This window comes from Liolophura sinensis, chromosome 11 (genome assembly GCF_032854445.1).
Source record: "Liolophura sinensis isolate JHLJ2023 chromosome 11, CUHK_Ljap_v2, whole genome shotgun sequence".
Taxonomy (NCBI): domain Eukaryota; kingdom Metazoa; phylum Mollusca; class Polyplacophora; order Chitonida; family Chitonidae; genus Liolophura; species Liolophura sinensis.
Window position 1 is genome coordinate 3,460,652 of NC_088305.1, and position 15,190 is coordinate 3,475,841.

Here is a 15,190-nt window from a genome sequence, read left to right on the forward strand (position 1 = left end):
CGCAATTCTGCCATATACCAATGCTACTTGATACTCCTTTTAGGCAATTTGATGTTTGTTTTTCATTTGGAAAATTGTCCCGACTGGTCGGAACGACAAAAAATAGTCTATAGACTCATTAGTATGTTCCTCCTCACGGAAATCTTTAGTAAAAGGCGAAAGATTTATTCGTGGATTTGAAGAGAAACCAGAGTTAGTCTTCATCAGTGGCTGCTGTAAAACGTATCTAACTGGTCGCTGGACGAGATGGGAGATTTACTCTGCGCAACAATAACGTACCTACCTCAATTAATTGGCCGCTGGCTCAATTTGTCTCTTGCAACAGCCGAAGATTGGAGGCGCATTTTAAGCTCATTTTTTAAAACACCAGCCTTTGCTGATGAAGACCGGAAGCGTGTACAGCGTCTGTCTGTGACGAGGTGTCATTGTTGTAGGCGGTCGGGGTAATGAACACGCTGGGCTAGGTCCATGACGTCTACCGTCGGAGATTGGCCCGGTTATGTTCCAACTTAGCTTGTGATGCGCTGGAACACGTGGAAATAGTCCAAAACTTTTAGAGCTGTATGTGTACAGCTGTAAGAGAATTCGACCTCTTCCTAATAATGCCTCCGTGCGGCAGGGCAGCGCAATTCTGCCATATACCAATGCTACTTGATACTCCTTTTAGGCAATTTGATGTTTGTTTTTCATTTGGAAAATTCATCCGACTGGTCGGGACGACAAAAAATAGTCTATAGACTCATTAGTATGTTCCTCCCCACGGAAATCTTTAGTAAAAGGCGAAAGATTTATTCGTTGATTTGAAGAGAAACCAGAGTTAGTCTTCATCAGTGGCTGCTGTAAAACCTACCTAACTGGTCGCTGGACGAGATGGGGGATTTACTATGCTCAACAATAATGTGCCTACCTTAATTAATTGGCCGCTGGCTCAATTTGTCTATCTTACCATTCGAAGATTGGAGGCGCATTATAACCTCATTTTTTAAAACACCAGACTTTGCTGCTGTAGACCGAAAGCGTGTACAGCGTCTGTCTGTGACGTTGTGTCATTGTTATAGGTGGTCGGTGTAAGTAACACGCTGCGTTAGGTCCATGACGTCTACCGTCGGTAAATGGCCCGGTTGTGCTCCAACTTAGCCTGTGATGCGCTGGAACACGTGGAAATAGTCCAAAACTTTAAAAGCTGTATGTGTACAGCTGTAAGAGAATTCGACCTCTTCCTAATAATGCCTCCGTGCCGCAGGGCAGCGCAATTCTGCCATATACCAATGCTTCTTGATACTCCTTTTAGGCAATTTGATGTTTGTTTTTCATTTGGAAAATTGTCCCGACTGGTCGGGACGACAAAAAATAGTCTATAGACTCATTAGTATGTTCCTCCCCACGGAAATCTTTAGTAAAAGGCGAAAGATTTATTCGTGGATTTGAAGAGAAACCAGAGTTAGTCTTCATCAGTGGCTGCTGTAAAACCTACCTAACTGGTCGCTGGACGAGATGGGAGATTTACTCTGCGCAACAATAACGTACCTACCTCAATTAATTGGCCGCTGGCTCAATTTGTCTCTTGCAACAGCCGAAGATTGGAGGCGCATTTTAACCTCATTTTTTAAAACATCAGACTTTGCTGATGAAGACCGGAAACGTGTACAGCGTCTGTCTGTGACGAGGTGTCATTGTTGTAGGCGGTCGGGGTAAGGAACACGCTGGGCTAGGTCCATGACGTCTACCGTCGGTGATTGGCCCGGTTATGTTCCAACTTAGCCTGTGATGCGCTGGAACACGTGGAAATAGTCCAAAACTTTTAGAGCTGTATGTGTACAGCTGCAAGACAATTCGACCTCTTCCTAATAATGCCTCCGTGCCGCAGGGCAGCGCAATTCTGCCATATACCAATGCTACTTGATACTCCTTTTAGGCAATTTGATGTTTGTTTTTCATTTGGAAAATTGTCCCGACTGGTCGGGACGACAAAAAATAGTCTATAGACTCATTAGTATGTTCCTCCCCACGGAAATCTTTAGTAAAAGGCGAAAGATTTATTCGTGGATTTGAAGAGAAACCAGAGTTAGTCTTCATCAGTGGCTGCTGTAAAACCTATCTAACTGGTCGCTGGACGAGATGGAGGATTTACTATGCGCAACAATAGCGTACCTACCTCAATTAATTGGCCGCTGGCTCAATTTGTCTCTTGCAACAGCCGAAGATTGGTGGCGCATTTTAACCTCATTTTTTAAAACACCAGACTTTGCTGATGAAGACCGGAAGCGTTTACAACGTCTGTCTGTTACGTTGTGTCATTGTTATAGGTGGTCTGGGTAAGGAACACGCTGGGCTAGGTCCATGACATCTACCGTCGGTGAATGACCCGGTTGTGCTCCAACTTAGCTTGTGATGCGCTGGGACACGTGGAAATAGTCCAAAACTTTTAGAGCTGTATGTGTACAGCTGTAAGAGAATTCGACCTCTTCCTAATAATGCCTCCGTGCGGCAGGGCAGCGCAATTCTGCCATATACCAATGCTACTTGATACTCCTTTTAGGCAATTTGATGTTTGTTTTTCATTTGGAAAATTGTCCCGACTGGTCGGGACGACGAAAAATAGTCTATAGACTCATTAGTATGTTCCTCCCCACGGAAATCTTTAGTAAAAGGCGAAAGATTTATTCGTGGATTTGAAGAGAAACCAGAGTTAGTCTTCATCAGTGGCTGCTGTAAAACCTACCTAACAGGTCGCTGGACGAGATGGGGGATTTACTATGCGCAACAATAACGTACCTACCTCAATTACTTGGCCGCTGGCTCAATTTGTCTCTTGCAACAGCCGAAGATTGGTGGCGCATTTTAACCTCATTTTTTAAAACACCAGACTTTGCTGATGAAGACCGGAAGCGTTTACAACGTCTGTCTGTGACGTTGTGTCATTGTTATAGGTGGTCGGTGTAAGGAACACGCTGGGCTAGGTCCATGACATTTACCGTCGGTGAATGACCCGGTTGTGCTCCAACTTAGCTTGTGATGCGCTGGGACACGTGGAAAAAGTCCAAAACTTTTAGAGCTGTATGTGTACAGCTGTAAGAGAATTCGACCTTTTCCTAATAATGCCTCCGTGCCGCAGGGCAGCGCAATTCTGCCATATACCAATGCTACTTGATACTCCTTTTAGGCAATTTGATGTTTGTTTTTCATTTGGAAAATTGTCCCGACTGGTCGGGACGACAAAAAATAGTCTATAGACTCATTAGTATGTTCCTCCCCACGGAAATCTTTAGTAAAAGGCGAAAGATTTATTCGTGGATTTGAAGAGAAACCAGAGTTAGTCTTCATCAGTGGCTGCTGTAAAACCTACCTAACTGGTCGCTGGACGAGATGGGGGATTTACTATGCTCAACAATAATGTACCTACCTCAATTAATTGGGCGCTGGCTCAATTTGTCTATCTTACCATTCGAAGATTGGAGGCGCATTATAACTTCATTTTTTAAAACACCAGCCTTTGCTGCTGTAGACCGAAAGCGTGTACAGCGTCTGTCTGTGACGTTGTGTCATTGTTATAGGTGGTCGGTGTAAGTAACACCCTGCGTTAGGTCCATGACGTCTACCGTCGGTAAATGGCCCGGTTGTGCTCCAACTTAGCTTGTGATGCGCTGGGACACGTGGAAATAGTCCAAAACTATTAGAGCTGTATGTGTACAGCTGTAAGAGAATTCGACCTCTTCCTAATAATGCCTCCGTGCCGCAGGGCAGCGCAATTCTGCCATATACCAATGCTACTTGATACTCCTTTTAGGCAGTTTGATGTTTGTTTTTCATTTGGAAAATTGTCCCGACTGGTCGGAACGACAAAAAATAGTCTATAGACTCATTAGTATGTTCCTCCCCACGGAAATCTTTAGTAAAAGGCGAAAGATTTATTCGTGGATTTGAAGAGAAACCAGAGTTAGTCTTCATCAGTGGCTGCTGTAAAACCTACCTAACTGGTCGCTGGACGAGATGGAGGATTTACTATGCGCAACAATAACGTACCTATCTCAATAAATTGGCCGCTGGCTCAATTTGTCTCTTGCAACAGCCGAAGATTGGTGGCGCATTTTAACCTCATTTTTTAAAACACCAGACTTTGCTGATGAAGACCGGAAGCGTTTACAACGTCTGTCTGTGACGTTGTGTCATTGTTATAGGCGGTCGGGTTAATGAACACGCTGGGCTAGGTCCATGACGTCTACCGTCGGAGATTGGCCCGGTTATGTTCCAACTTAGCCTGTGATGCGCTGGAACACGTGGAAATAGTCCAAAACTTTTAGAGCTGTATGTGTACAGCTGTAAGAGAATTCGACCTCTTCCTAATAATGCCTCCGTGCGGCAGGGCAGCGCAATTCTGCCATATACCAATGCTACTTGATACTCCTTTTAGGCAATTTGATGTTTGTTTTTCATTTGGAAAAGTGTCCCGATTAGTCGGGACGACGAAAAATAGTCTATAGACTCATTAGTATGTTCCTCCCCACGGAAATCTTTAGTAAAAGGCGAAAGATTTATTCGTGGATTTGAAGAGAAACCAGTGTTAGTCTTCATCAGTGGCTGCTGTAAAACCTACCTAACTGGTCGCTGGACGAGATGGGGGATTTACTATGCGCAACAATAACGTACCTACCTCAATTACTTGGCCGCTGGCTCAATTTGTCTCTTGCAACAGCCGAAGATTGCTGGCGCATTTTAACCTCATTTTTTAAAACATCAGACTTTGCTGATGAAGACCGGAAGCGTTTACAACGTCTGTCTGTTACGTTGTGTCATTGTTATAGGTGGTCGGGGTAAGGAACACGCTGGGCTAGGTCCATGACATCTACCGTCGGTGAATGACCCGGTTGTGCTCCAACTTAGCTTGTGATGCGCTGGGACACGTGGAAATAGTCCAAAACTTTTAGAGCTGTATGTGTACAGCTGTAAGAGAATTCGACCTCTTCCTAATAATGCCTCCGTGCGGCAGGGCAGCGCAATTCTGCCATATACCAATGCTACTTGATACTCCTTTTAGGCAATTTGATGTTTGTTTTTCATTTGGAATATTGTACCGACTGGTCGGGGCGACAAAAAATAGTCTATAGACTCATTAGTATGTTCCTCCCCACGGAAATCTTTAGTAAAAGGCGAAAGATTTATTCGTGGATTTGAAGAGAAACCAGAGTTAGTCTTCATCAGTGGCTGCTGTAAAACCTACCTAACTGGTCGCTGGACGAGATGGGGGATTTACTATGCTCAACAATAATGTACCTACCTCAATTAATTGGCCGCTGGCTCAATTTGTCTATCTTACCATTCGAAGATTGGAGGCGCATTATAACCTCATTTTTTAAAACACCAGACTTTGCTGCTGTAGACCGAAAGCGTGTACAGCGTCTGTCTGTGACGTTGTGTCATTGTTATAGGTGGTCGGTGTAAGTAACACCCTGCGTTAGGTCCATGACGTCTACCGTCGGTAAATGGCCCGGTTGTGCTCCAACTTAGCTTGTGATGCGCTGGGACACGTGGAAATAGTCCAAAACTATTAGAGCTGTATGTGTACAGCTGTAAGAGAATTCGACCTCTTCCTAATAATGCCTCCGTGCGGCAGGGCAGCGCAATTCTGCCATATACCAATGCTACTTGATACTCCTTTTAGGCAATTTGATGTTTGTTTTTCATTTGGAAAATTGTCCCGACTGGTCGGGACGACAAAAAATAGTCTATAGACTCATTAGTATGTTTCTCCCCACGGAAATCTTTAGTAAAAGGCGAAAGATTTATTCGTGGATTTGAAGAGAAACCAGAGTTAGTCTTCATCAGTGGCTGCTGTAAAACCTACCTAACTGGTCGCTGGACGAGATGGGGGATTTACTATGCGCAACAATAACGTACCTACCTTAATTACTTGGCCGCTGGCTCAATTTGTCTCTTGCAACAGCCGAAGATTGCTGGCGCATTTTAACCTCATTTTTTAAAACATCAGACTTTGCTGAGGAAGACCGGAAGCGTTTACAACGTCTGTCTGTGACGTTGTGTCATTGTTATAGGTGGTCGGGGTAAGGAACACGCTGGGCTAGGTCCATGACATCTACCGTCGGTAAATGGCCCGGTTGTGCTCCAACTTAGCTTGTGATGCGCTGGGACACGTGGAAATAGTCCAAAACTATTAGAGCTGTATGTGTACAGCTGTAAGAGAATTCGACCTCTTCCTAATAATGCCTCCGTGCCGCAGGGCAGCGCAATTCTGCCATATACCAATGCTACTTGATACTCCTTTTAGGCAATTTGATGTTTGTTTTTCATTTGGAAAATTGTCCCGACTGGTCGGGACGACAAAAAATAGTCTATAGACTCATTAGTATGTTCCTCCCCACGGAAATCTTTAGTAAAAGGCGAAAGATTTATTCGTGGATTTGAAGAGAAACCAGAGTTAGTCTTCATCAGTGGCTGCTGTAAAACCTACCTAACTGGTCGCTGGACGAGATGGGGGATTTACTATGCTCAACAATAATGTACCTACCTCAATTAATTGGCCGCTGGCTCAATTTGTCTATCTTACCATTCGAAGATTGGAGGCGCATTATAATCTCATTTTTTAAAACACCAGACTTTGCTGCTGTAGACCGAAAGCGTGTACAGCGTCTGTCTGTGACGTTGTGTCATTGTTATAGGTGGTCGGTGTAAGTAACACGCTGGGTTAGGTCCATGACGTCTACCGTCGGTAAATGGCCCCGTTGTGCTCCAACTTAGCTTGTGATGCGCTGGGACACGTGGAAATAGTCCAAAACTATTAGAGCTGTATGTGTACAGCTGTAAGAGAATTCGACCTCTTCCTAATAATGCCTCCGTGCCCCAGGGCAGCGCAATTCTGCCATATACCAATGCTACTTGACACTCCTTTTAGGCAATTTGATGTTTGTTTTTCATTTGGAAAATTGTCCCGACTGGTCGGAACGACAAAAAATAGTCTATAGACTCATTAGTATGTTCCTCCCCACGGAAATCTTTAGTAAAAGGCGAAAGATTTATTCGTGGATTTGAAGAGAAACCAGAGTTAGTCTTCATCAGTGGCTGCTGTGAAACGTACTTAACTGGTCGCTGGACGAGATGGGAGATTTACTATGCGCAACAATAACGTACCTACCTCAATTAATTGGCCGCTGGCTCAATTTGTCTCTTGCAACAGCCGAAGATTGGAGGCGCATTTTAAGCTCATTTTTTAAAACACCAGACTTTGCTGATGAAGACCGGAAGCGTGTACAGCGTCTGTCTGTGACGAGGTGTCATTGTTGTAGGCGGTCGAAGTAAGGAACACGCTGGGCTAGGTCCATGACGTCTACCGTCGGTGATTGGCCCGGTTATGTTCCAACTTAGCCTGTGATGCGCTGGGACACGTGGAAATAGTCCAAAACTTTTAGAGCTGTATGTGTACAGCTGTAAGAGAATTCGACCTCTTCCTAATAATGCCTCCGTGCCGCAGGGCAGCGCAATTCTGCCATATACCAATGCTACTTGATACTCCTTTTAGGCAATTTGATGTTTGTTTTTCATTTGGAAAATTGTCCCGACTGGTCGGGACGACAAAAAATAGTCTATAGACTCATTAGTATGTTCCTCCCCACGGAAATCTTTAGTAAAAGGCGAAAGATTTATTCGTGGATTTGAAGAGAAACCAGAGTTAGTCTTCATCAGTGGCTGCTGTAAAACCTACCTAACTGGTCGCTGGACGAGATGGGGGATTTACTATGCTCAACAATAATGTACCTACCTCAATTAATTGGCCGCTGGCTCAATTTGTCTATCTTACCATTCGAAGATTGGAGGCGCATTATAACCTCATTTTTTAAAACACCAGCCTTTGCTGCTGTAGACCGAAAGCGTGTACAGCGTCTGTCTGTGACGTTGTGTCATTGTTATAGGTGGTCGGTGTAAGTAACACGCTGGGTTAGGTCCATGACGTCTACCGTCGGTAAATGGCCCGGTTGTGCTCCAACTTAGCTTGTGATGCGCTGGGACACGTGGAAATAGTCCAAAACTATTAGAGCTGTATGTGTACAGCTGTAAGAGAATTCGACCTCTTCCTAATAATGCCTCCGTGCCGCAGGGCAGCGCAATTCTGCCATATACCAATGCTACTTGACACTCCTTTTAGGCAATTTGATGTTTGTTTTTCATTTGGAAAATTGTCCCGACTGGTCGGAACGACAAAAAATAGTCTATAGACTCATTAGTATGTTCCTCCCCACGGAAATCTTTAGTAAAAGGCGAAAGATTTATTCGTGGATTTGAAGAGAAACCAGAGTTAGTCTTCATCAGTGGCTGCTGTGAAACGTATCTAACTGGTCGCTGGACTAGATGGGAGATTTACTCTGCGCAACAATAACGTACCTACCTCAATTAATTGGCCGCTGGCTCAATTTGTCTCTTGCAACAGCCGAAGATTGGAGGCGCATTTTAACCTCATTTTTTAAAACATCAGACTTTGCTGATGAAGACCGGAAGCGTGTAAAAGCGTCTGTCTGTGACGAGGTGTCATTGTTGTAGGCGGTCGGGGTAAGGAACACGCTGGGCTAGGTCCATGACGTCTACCGTCGGTGATTGGCCCGGTTATGTTCCAACTTAGCCTGTGATGCGCTGGAACACGTGGAAATAGTCGAAAACTTTTAGAGCTGTATGTGTACAGCTGTAAGAGAATTCGACCTCTTCCTAATAATGCCTCCGTGCCGCAGGGCAGCGCAATTCTGCCATATACCAATGCTACTTGATACTCCTTTTAGGCAATTTGATGTTTGTTTTTCATTTGGAAAATTGTCCCGACTGGTCGGAACGACAAAAAATAGTCTATAGACTCATTAGTATGTTCCTCCCCACGGAAATCTTTAGTAAAAGGCGAAAGATTTATTCGTGGATTTGAAGAGAAACCAGAGTTAGTCTTCATCAGTGGCTGCTGTTAAACCTACCTAACTGGTCGCTGGACGAGATGGAGGATTTACTATTCGCAACAACAACGTACCTACCTCAATTACTTGGCCGCTGGCTCAATTTGTCTCTTGCAACAGCCGAAGATTGGTGGCGCATTTTAACCTCATTTTTTAAAACACCAGACTTTGCTGATGAAGACCGGAAGCGTTTACAACGTCTGTCTGTTACGTTGTGTCATTGTTATAGGTGGTCGGGGTAAGGAACACGCTGGGCTAGGTCCATGACGTCTACCGTCGGTGAATGACCCGGTTGTGCTCCAACTTAGCTTGTGATGCGCTGGGACACGTGGAAATAGTCCAAAACTTTTAGAGCTGTATGTGTACAGCTGTAAGAGAATTCGACCTCTTCCTAATAATGCCTCCGTGCCGCAGGGCAGCGCAATTCTGCCATATACCAATGCTACTTGATACTCCTTTTAGGCAATTTGATGTTTGTTTTTCATTTGGAAAATTGTCCCGACTGGTCGGAACGACAAAAAATAGTCTATAGACTCATTAGTATGTTCCTCCCCACGGAAATCTTTAGTAAAAGGCGAAAGATTTATTCGTGGATTTGAAGAGAAACCAGAGTTAGTCTTCATCAGTGGCTGCTGTAAAACCTACCTAACTGGTCGCTGGACGAGATGGGGGATTTACTATGCTCAACAAAAATGTACCTACCTCAATTAATTGGCCGCTGGCTCAATTTGCCTATCTTACCATTCGAAGATTGGAGGCGCATTATAGCCTCATTTTTTAAAACACCAGCCTTTGCTGCTGTAGACCGAAAGCGTGTACAGCGTCTGTCTGTGACGTTGTGTCATTGTTATAGGTGGTCGGTGTAAGTAACACGCTGGGTTAGGTCCATGACGTCTACCGTCGGTAAATGGCCCGGTTGTGCTCCAACTTAGCTTGTGATGCGCTGGGACACGTGGAAATAGTCCAAAACTATTAGAGCTGTATGTGTACAGCTGTAAGAGAATTCGACCTCTTCCTAATAATGCCTCCGTGCCGCAGGGCAGCGCAATTCTGCCATATACCAATGCTACTTGATACTCCTTTTAGGCAATTTGATGTTTGTTTTTCATTTGGAAAATTGTCCCGACTGGTCGGAACGACAAAAAATAGTCTATAGACTCATTAGTATGTTCCTCCCCACGGAAATCTTTAGTAAAAGGCGAAAGATTTATTCGTGGATTTGAAGAGAAACCAGAGTTAGTCTTCATCAGTGGCTGCTGTGAAACGTATCTAACTGGTCGCTGGACGAGATGGGAGATTTACTCTGCGCAACAATAACGTACCTACCTCAATTAATTGGCCGCTGGCTCAATTTGTCTCTTGCAACAGCCGAAGATTGGAGGCGCATTTTAACCTCATTTTTTAAAACATCAGACTTTGCTGATGAAGACCGGAAACGTGTACAGCGTCTGTCTGTGACGAGGTGTCATTGTTGTAGGCGGTCGGGGTAAGGAACACGCTGGGCTAGGTCCATGACGTCTACCGTCGGTGATTGGCCCGGTTATGTTCCAACTTAGCCTGTGATGCGCTGGAACACGTGGAAATAGTCCAAAACTTTTAGAGCTGTATGTGTACAGCTGTAAGAGAATTCGACCTCTTCCTAATAATGCCTCCGTGCGGCGGGGCAGCGCAATTCTGCCATATACCAATGCTACTTGATACTCCTTTTAGGCAATTTGATGTTTGTTTTTCATTTGGAAAATTGTCCCGACTGGTCGGAACGACAAAAAATAGTCTATAGACTCATTAGTACGTTCCTCCCCACGGAAATCTTTAGTAAAAGGCGAAAGATTTATTCGTGGATTTGAAGAGAAACCAGAGTTAGTCTTCATCAGTGGCTGCTGTGAAACGTATCTAACTGGTCGCTGGACGAGATGGGAGATTTAATCTGCGCAACAATAACGTACCTACCTCAATTAATTGGCCGCTGGCTCAATTTGTCTCTTGCAACAGCCGAAGATTGGAGGCGCATTTTAACCTCATTTTTTAAAACATCAGACTTTGCTGATGAAGACCAGAAGCGTGTACAGCGTCTGTCTGTGACGAGGTGTCATTGTTGTAGGCGGTCGGGGTAAGGAACACGCTGGGCTAGGTCCATGACGTCTACCGTCGGTGATTGGCCCGGTTATGTTCCAACTTAGCCTGTGATGCGCTGGAACACGTGGAAATAGTCCAAAACTTTTAGAGCTGTATGTGTACAGCTGCAAGACAATTCGACCTCTTCCTAATAATGCCTCCGTGCCGCAGGGCAGCGCAATTCTGCCATATACCAATGCTACTTGATACTCCTTTTAGGCAATTTGATGTTTGTTTTTCATTTGGAAAATTGTCCCGACTGGTCGGGACGACAAAAAATAGTCTATAGACTCATTAGTATGTTCCTCCCCACGGAAATCTTTAGTAAAAGGCGAAAGATTTATTCGTGGATTTGAAGAGAAACCAGAGTTAGTCTTCATCAGTGGCTGCTGTAAAACCTACCTAACTGGTCGCTGGACGAGATGGGGGATTTACTATGCGCAACAATAATGTACCTACCTCAATTACTTGGCCGCTGGCTCAATTTGTCTCTTGCAACAGCCGAAGATTGCTGGCGCATTTTAACCTCATTTTTTAAAACATCAGACTTTGCTGATGAAGACCGGAAGCGTTTACAACGTCTGTCTGTTACGTTGTGTCATTGTTATAGGTGGTCGGGGTAAGGAACACGCTGGGCTAGGTCCATGACATCTACCGTCGGTGAATGACCCGGTTGTGCTCCAACTTAGCTTGTGATGCGCTGGGACACGTGGAAATAGTCCAAAACTTTTAGAGCTGTATGTGTACAGCTGTAAGAGAATTCGACCTCTTCCTAATAATGCCTCCGTGCCGCAGGGCAGCGCAATTCTGCCATATACCAATGCTACTTGATACTCCTTTTAGGCAATTTGATGTTTGTTTTTCATTTGGAAAATTGTCCCGACTGGTCGGGACGACAAAAAATAGTCTATAGACTCATTAGTATGTTCCTCCCCACGGAAATCTTTAGTAAAAGGCGAAAGATTTATTCGTGGATTTGAAGAGAAACCAGAGTTAGTCTTCATCAGTGGCTGCTGTAAAACCTACCTAACTGGTCGCTGGACGAGATGGGGGATTTACTATGCTCAACAATAATGTACCTACCTCAATTAATTGGCCGCTGGCTCAATTTGTCTATCTTACCATTCGAAGATTGGAGGCGCATTATAACCTCATTTTTTAAAACACCAGCCTTTGCTGCTGTAGACCGAAAGCGTGTACAGCGTCTGTCTGTGACGTTGTGTCATTGTTATAGGTGGTCGGTGTAAGTAACACGCTGGGTTAGGTCCATGACGTCTACCGTCGGTAAATGGCCCGGTTGTGCTCCAACTTAGCTTGTGATGCGCTGGGACACGTGGAAATAGTCCAAAACTATTAGAGCTGTATGTGTACAGCTGTAAGACAATTCGACCTCTTCCTAATAATGCCTCCGTGCCGCAGGGCAGCGCAATTCTGCCATATACCAATGCTACTTGATACTCCTTTTAGGCAATTTGATGTTTGTTTTTCATTTGGAAAATTGTCCCGACTGGTCGGAACGACAAAAAATAGTCTATAGACTCATTAGTATGTTCCTCCCCACGGAAATCTTTAGTAAAAGGCGAAAGATTTATTCGTGGATTTGAAGAGAAACCAGAGTTAGTCTTCATCAGTGGCTGCTGTGAAACGTATCTAACTGGTCGCTGGACGAGATGGGAGATTTACTATGCGCAACAATAACGTACCTACCTCAATTAATTGGCCGTTGGCTCAATTTGTCTCTTGCAACAGCCGAAGATTGGAGGCGCATTTTAACCTCATTTTTTAAAACACCAGCCTTTGCTGATGAAGACCGGAAACGTGTACAGCGTCTGTCTGTGACGAGGTGTCATTCTTGTAGGCGGTCGGGGTAAGGAACACGCTGGGCTAGGTCCATGACGTCTACCGTCGGAGATTGGCCCGGTTATGTTCCAACTTAGCCTGTGATGCGCTGGAACACGTGGAAATAGTCCAAAACTTTTAGAGCTGTATGTGTACAGCTGTAAGAGAATTCGACCTCTTCCTAATAATGCCTCCGTGCGGCGGGGCAGCGCAATTCTGCCATATACCAATGCTACTTGATACTCCTTTTAGGCATTTTTATGTTTGTTTTTCATTTGGAAAATTGTCCCGATTGGTCGGGACGACGAAAAATAGTCTATAGACTCATTAGTATGTTCCTCCCCACGGAAATCTTTAGTAAAAGGCGAAAGATTTATTCGTGGATTTGAAGAGAAACCAGAGTTAGTCTTCATCAGTGGCTGCTGTAAAACCTACCTAACTGGTCGCTGGACGAGATGGGGGATTTACTATGCGCAACAATAACGTACCTACCTCAATTACTTGGCCGCTGGCTCAATTTGTCTCTTGCAACAGCCGAAGATTGCTGGCGCATTTTAACCTCATTTTTTAAAACATCAGACTTTGCTGATGAAGACCGGAAGCGTTTACAACGTCTGTCTGTGACGTTGTGTCATTGTTTTAGGTGGTCGGGGTAAGGAGCACGTTGGGCTAGGTCCATGACATCTACCGTCGGTGAATGACCCGGTTGTGCTCCAACTTAGCTTGTGATGCGCTGGGACACGTGGAAAAAGTCCAAAACTTTTAGAGCTGTATGTGTACAGCTGTAAGAGAATTCGACCTCTTCCTAATAATGCCTCCGTGCCGCAGGGCAGCGCAATTCTGCCATATACCAATGCTACTTGATACTCCTTTTAGGCAATTTGATGTTTGTTTTTCATTTGGAAAATTGTCCCGACTGGTCGGAACGACAAAAAATAGTCTATAGACTCATTGGTATGTTCCTCCCCACGGAAATCTTTAGTAAAAGGCGAAAGATTTATTCGTGGATTTGAAGAGAAACCAGAGTTAGTCTTCATCAGTGGCTGCTGTAAAACCTACCTAACTGGTCGCTGGACGAGATGGGGGATTTACTATGCTCAACAATAACGTACCTACCTCAATTAATTGGCCGCTGGCTCAATTTGTCTCTTGCAACAGCCGAAGATTGGAGGCGCATTTTAACCTCATTTTTTAAAACACCAGCCTTTGCTGATGAAGACCGGAAACGTGTACAGCGTCTGTCTGTGACGAGGTGTCATTCTTGTAGGCGGTCGGGGTAAGGAACACGCTGGGCTAGGTCCATGACGTCTACCGTCGGAGATTGGCCCGGTTATGTTCCAACTTAGCCTGTGATGCGCTGGAACACGTGGAAATAGTCCAAAACTTTTAGAGCTGTATGTGTACAGCTGTAAGACAATTCGACCTCTTCCTAATAATGCCTCCGTGCCGCAGGGCAGCGCAATTCTGCCATATACCAATGCTACTTGATACTCCTTTTAGGCAATTTGATGTTTGTTTTTCATTTGGAAAATTGTCCCGATTGGTCGGGACGACGAAAAATAGTCTATAGACTCATTAGTATGTTCCTCCCCACGGAAATCTTTAGTAAAAGGCGAAAGATTTATTCGTGGATTTGAAGAGAAACCAGAGTTAGTCTTCATCAGTGGCTGCTGTAAAACCTACCTAACTGGTCGCTGGACGAGATGGGGGATTTACTATGCTCAACAATAATGTACCTACCTCAATTAATTGGCCGCTGGCTCAATTTGTCTATCTTACCATTCGAAGATTGGAGGCGCATTATAACCTCATTTTTTAAAACACCAGCCTTTGCTGCTGTAGACCGAAAGCGTGTACAGCGTCTGTCTGTGACGTTGTGTCATTGTTATAGGTGGTCGGTGTAAGTAACACGCTGGGTTAGGTCCATGACGTCTACCGTCGGTAAATGGCCCGGTTGTGCTCCAACTTAGCTTGTGATGCGCTGGGACACGTGGAAATAGTCCAAAACTATTAGAGCTGTATGTGTACAGCTGTAAGAGAATTCGACCTCTTCCTAATAATGCCTCCGTGCCGCAGGGCAGCGCAATTCTGCCATATACCAATGCTACTTGATACTCCTTTTAGGCAATTTGATGTTTGTTTTTCATTTGGAAAATTGTCCCGACTGGTCGGAACGACAAAAACTAGGCTATAGACTCATTAGTATTTTCCTCCCCACGGAAATCTTTAGTAAAAGGCGAAAGATTTATTCGTGGATTTGAAGAGAAACCAGAGTTAGGTAGGTTTTACAGCAG

At 44.6% G+C, this 15,190-nt stretch overlaps 25 non-coding genes across 25 annotated transcripts; all 25 read right to left on the reverse strand.

The window, feature by feature from the left end:
- Positions 1 to 75: 75 nt before the first annotated feature.
- On the reverse strand, positions 76 to 196 carry LOC135478590 (U5 spliceosomal RNA). The gene has a single exon (XR_010445497.1). It is a non-coding gene; the product is annotated as a U5 spliceosomal RNA (small nuclear RNA).
- Positions 197 to 700: 504 nt separating this feature from the next.
- On the reverse strand, positions 701 to 820 carry LOC135478837 (U5 spliceosomal RNA). The gene has a single exon (XR_010445731.1). It is a non-coding gene; the product is annotated as a U5 spliceosomal RNA (small nuclear RNA).
- A 503-nt stretch (positions 821 to 1,323) lies between these two features.
- LOC135478450 (U5 spliceosomal RNA) lies at positions 1,324 to 1,444 on the reverse strand. Its single transcript, XR_010445364.1, has one exon. It is a non-coding gene; the product is annotated as a U5 spliceosomal RNA (small nuclear RNA).
- A 503-nt stretch (positions 1,445 to 1,947) lies between these two features.
- Positions 1,948 to 2,068, reverse strand: LOC135478451 (U5 spliceosomal RNA). Its single transcript, XR_010445365.1, has one exon. It is a non-coding gene; the product is annotated as a U5 spliceosomal RNA (small nuclear RNA).
- A 503-nt stretch (positions 2,069 to 2,571) lies between these two features.
- Positions 2,572 to 2,692, reverse strand: LOC135478574 (U5 spliceosomal RNA). The gene has a single exon (XR_010445482.1). It is a non-coding gene; the product is annotated as a U5 spliceosomal RNA (small nuclear RNA).
- A 503-nt stretch (positions 2,693 to 3,195) lies between these two features.
- On the reverse strand, positions 3,196 to 3,316 carry LOC135478452 (U5 spliceosomal RNA). The gene has a single exon (XR_010445366.1). It is a non-coding gene; the product is annotated as a U5 spliceosomal RNA (small nuclear RNA).
- A 503-nt stretch (positions 3,317 to 3,819) lies between these two features.
- On the reverse strand, positions 3,820 to 3,940 carry LOC135478626 (U5 spliceosomal RNA). The gene has a single exon (XR_010445531.1). It is a non-coding gene; the product is annotated as a U5 spliceosomal RNA (small nuclear RNA).
- Positions 3,941 to 4,443: 503 nt separating this feature from the next.
- Positions 4,444 to 4,564, reverse strand: LOC135478750 (U5 spliceosomal RNA). Its single transcript, XR_010445648.1, has one exon. It is a non-coding gene; the product is annotated as a U5 spliceosomal RNA (small nuclear RNA).
- A 503-nt stretch (positions 4,565 to 5,067) lies between these two features.
- Positions 5,068 to 5,188, reverse strand: LOC135478870 (U5 spliceosomal RNA). Its single transcript, XR_010445761.1, has one exon. It is a non-coding gene; the product is annotated as a U5 spliceosomal RNA (small nuclear RNA).
- Positions 5,189 to 5,691: 503 nt separating this feature from the next.
- On the reverse strand, positions 5,692 to 5,812 carry LOC135478427 (U5 spliceosomal RNA). Its single transcript, XR_010445343.1, has one exon. It is a non-coding gene; the product is annotated as a U5 spliceosomal RNA (small nuclear RNA).
- Positions 5,813 to 6,315: 503 nt separating this feature from the next.
- LOC135478453 (U5 spliceosomal RNA) lies at positions 6,316 to 6,436 on the reverse strand. Its single transcript, XR_010445367.1, has one exon. It is a non-coding gene; the product is annotated as a U5 spliceosomal RNA (small nuclear RNA).
- Positions 6,437 to 6,939: 503 nt separating this feature from the next.
- LOC135478627 (U5 spliceosomal RNA) lies at positions 6,940 to 7,060 on the reverse strand. Its single transcript, XR_010445532.1, has one exon. It is a non-coding gene; the product is annotated as a U5 spliceosomal RNA (small nuclear RNA).
- Positions 7,061 to 7,563: 503 nt separating this feature from the next.
- Positions 7,564 to 7,684, reverse strand: LOC135478455 (U5 spliceosomal RNA). The gene has a single exon (XR_010445369.1). It is a non-coding gene; the product is annotated as a U5 spliceosomal RNA (small nuclear RNA).
- A 503-nt stretch (positions 7,685 to 8,187) lies between these two features.
- LOC135478628 (U5 spliceosomal RNA) lies at positions 8,188 to 8,308 on the reverse strand. The gene has a single exon (XR_010445533.1). It is a non-coding gene; the product is annotated as a U5 spliceosomal RNA (small nuclear RNA).
- A 504-nt stretch (positions 8,309 to 8,812) lies between these two features.
- On the reverse strand, positions 8,813 to 8,933 carry LOC135478630 (U5 spliceosomal RNA). Its single transcript, XR_010445534.1, has one exon. It is a non-coding gene; the product is annotated as a U5 spliceosomal RNA (small nuclear RNA).
- A 503-nt stretch (positions 8,934 to 9,436) lies between these two features.
- Positions 9,437 to 9,557, reverse strand: LOC135478632 (U5 spliceosomal RNA). Its single transcript, XR_010445536.1, has one exon. It is a non-coding gene; the product is annotated as a U5 spliceosomal RNA (small nuclear RNA).
- A 503-nt stretch (positions 9,558 to 10,060) lies between these two features.
- On the reverse strand, positions 10,061 to 10,181 carry LOC135478633 (U5 spliceosomal RNA). Its single transcript, XR_010445537.1, has one exon. It is a non-coding gene; the product is annotated as a U5 spliceosomal RNA (small nuclear RNA).
- Positions 10,182 to 10,684: 503 nt separating this feature from the next.
- Positions 10,685 to 10,805, reverse strand: LOC135478743 (U5 spliceosomal RNA). Its single transcript, XR_010445641.1, has one exon. It is a non-coding gene; the product is annotated as a U5 spliceosomal RNA (small nuclear RNA).
- Positions 10,806 to 11,308: 503 nt separating this feature from the next.
- Positions 11,309 to 11,429, reverse strand: LOC135478456 (U5 spliceosomal RNA). Its single transcript, XR_010445370.1, has one exon. It is a non-coding gene; the product is annotated as a U5 spliceosomal RNA (small nuclear RNA).
- Positions 11,430 to 11,932: 503 nt separating this feature from the next.
- Positions 11,933 to 12,053, reverse strand: LOC135478457 (U5 spliceosomal RNA). Its single transcript, XR_010445371.1, has one exon. It is a non-coding gene; the product is annotated as a U5 spliceosomal RNA (small nuclear RNA).
- Positions 12,054 to 12,556: 503 nt separating this feature from the next.
- Positions 12,557 to 12,677, reverse strand: LOC135478634 (U5 spliceosomal RNA). Its single transcript, XR_010445538.1, has one exon. It is a non-coding gene; the product is annotated as a U5 spliceosomal RNA (small nuclear RNA).
- A 503-nt stretch (positions 12,678 to 13,180) lies between these two features.
- Positions 13,181 to 13,301, reverse strand: LOC135478523 (U5 spliceosomal RNA). Its single transcript, XR_010445434.1, has one exon. It is a non-coding gene; the product is annotated as a U5 spliceosomal RNA (small nuclear RNA).
- A 503-nt stretch (positions 13,302 to 13,804) lies between these two features.
- Positions 13,805 to 13,925, reverse strand: LOC135478688 (U5 spliceosomal RNA). The gene has a single exon (XR_010445591.1). It is a non-coding gene; the product is annotated as a U5 spliceosomal RNA (small nuclear RNA).
- Positions 13,926 to 14,428: 503 nt separating this feature from the next.
- LOC135478525 (U5 spliceosomal RNA) lies at positions 14,429 to 14,549 on the reverse strand. Its single transcript, XR_010445436.1, has one exon. It is a non-coding gene; the product is annotated as a U5 spliceosomal RNA (small nuclear RNA).
- Positions 14,550 to 15,052: 503 nt separating this feature from the next.
- LOC135478338 (U5 spliceosomal RNA) lies at positions 15,053 to 15,173 on the reverse strand. Its single transcript, XR_010445265.1, has one exon. It is a non-coding gene; the product is annotated as a U5 spliceosomal RNA (small nuclear RNA).
- Positions 15,174 to 15,190: the final 17 nt, after the last annotated feature.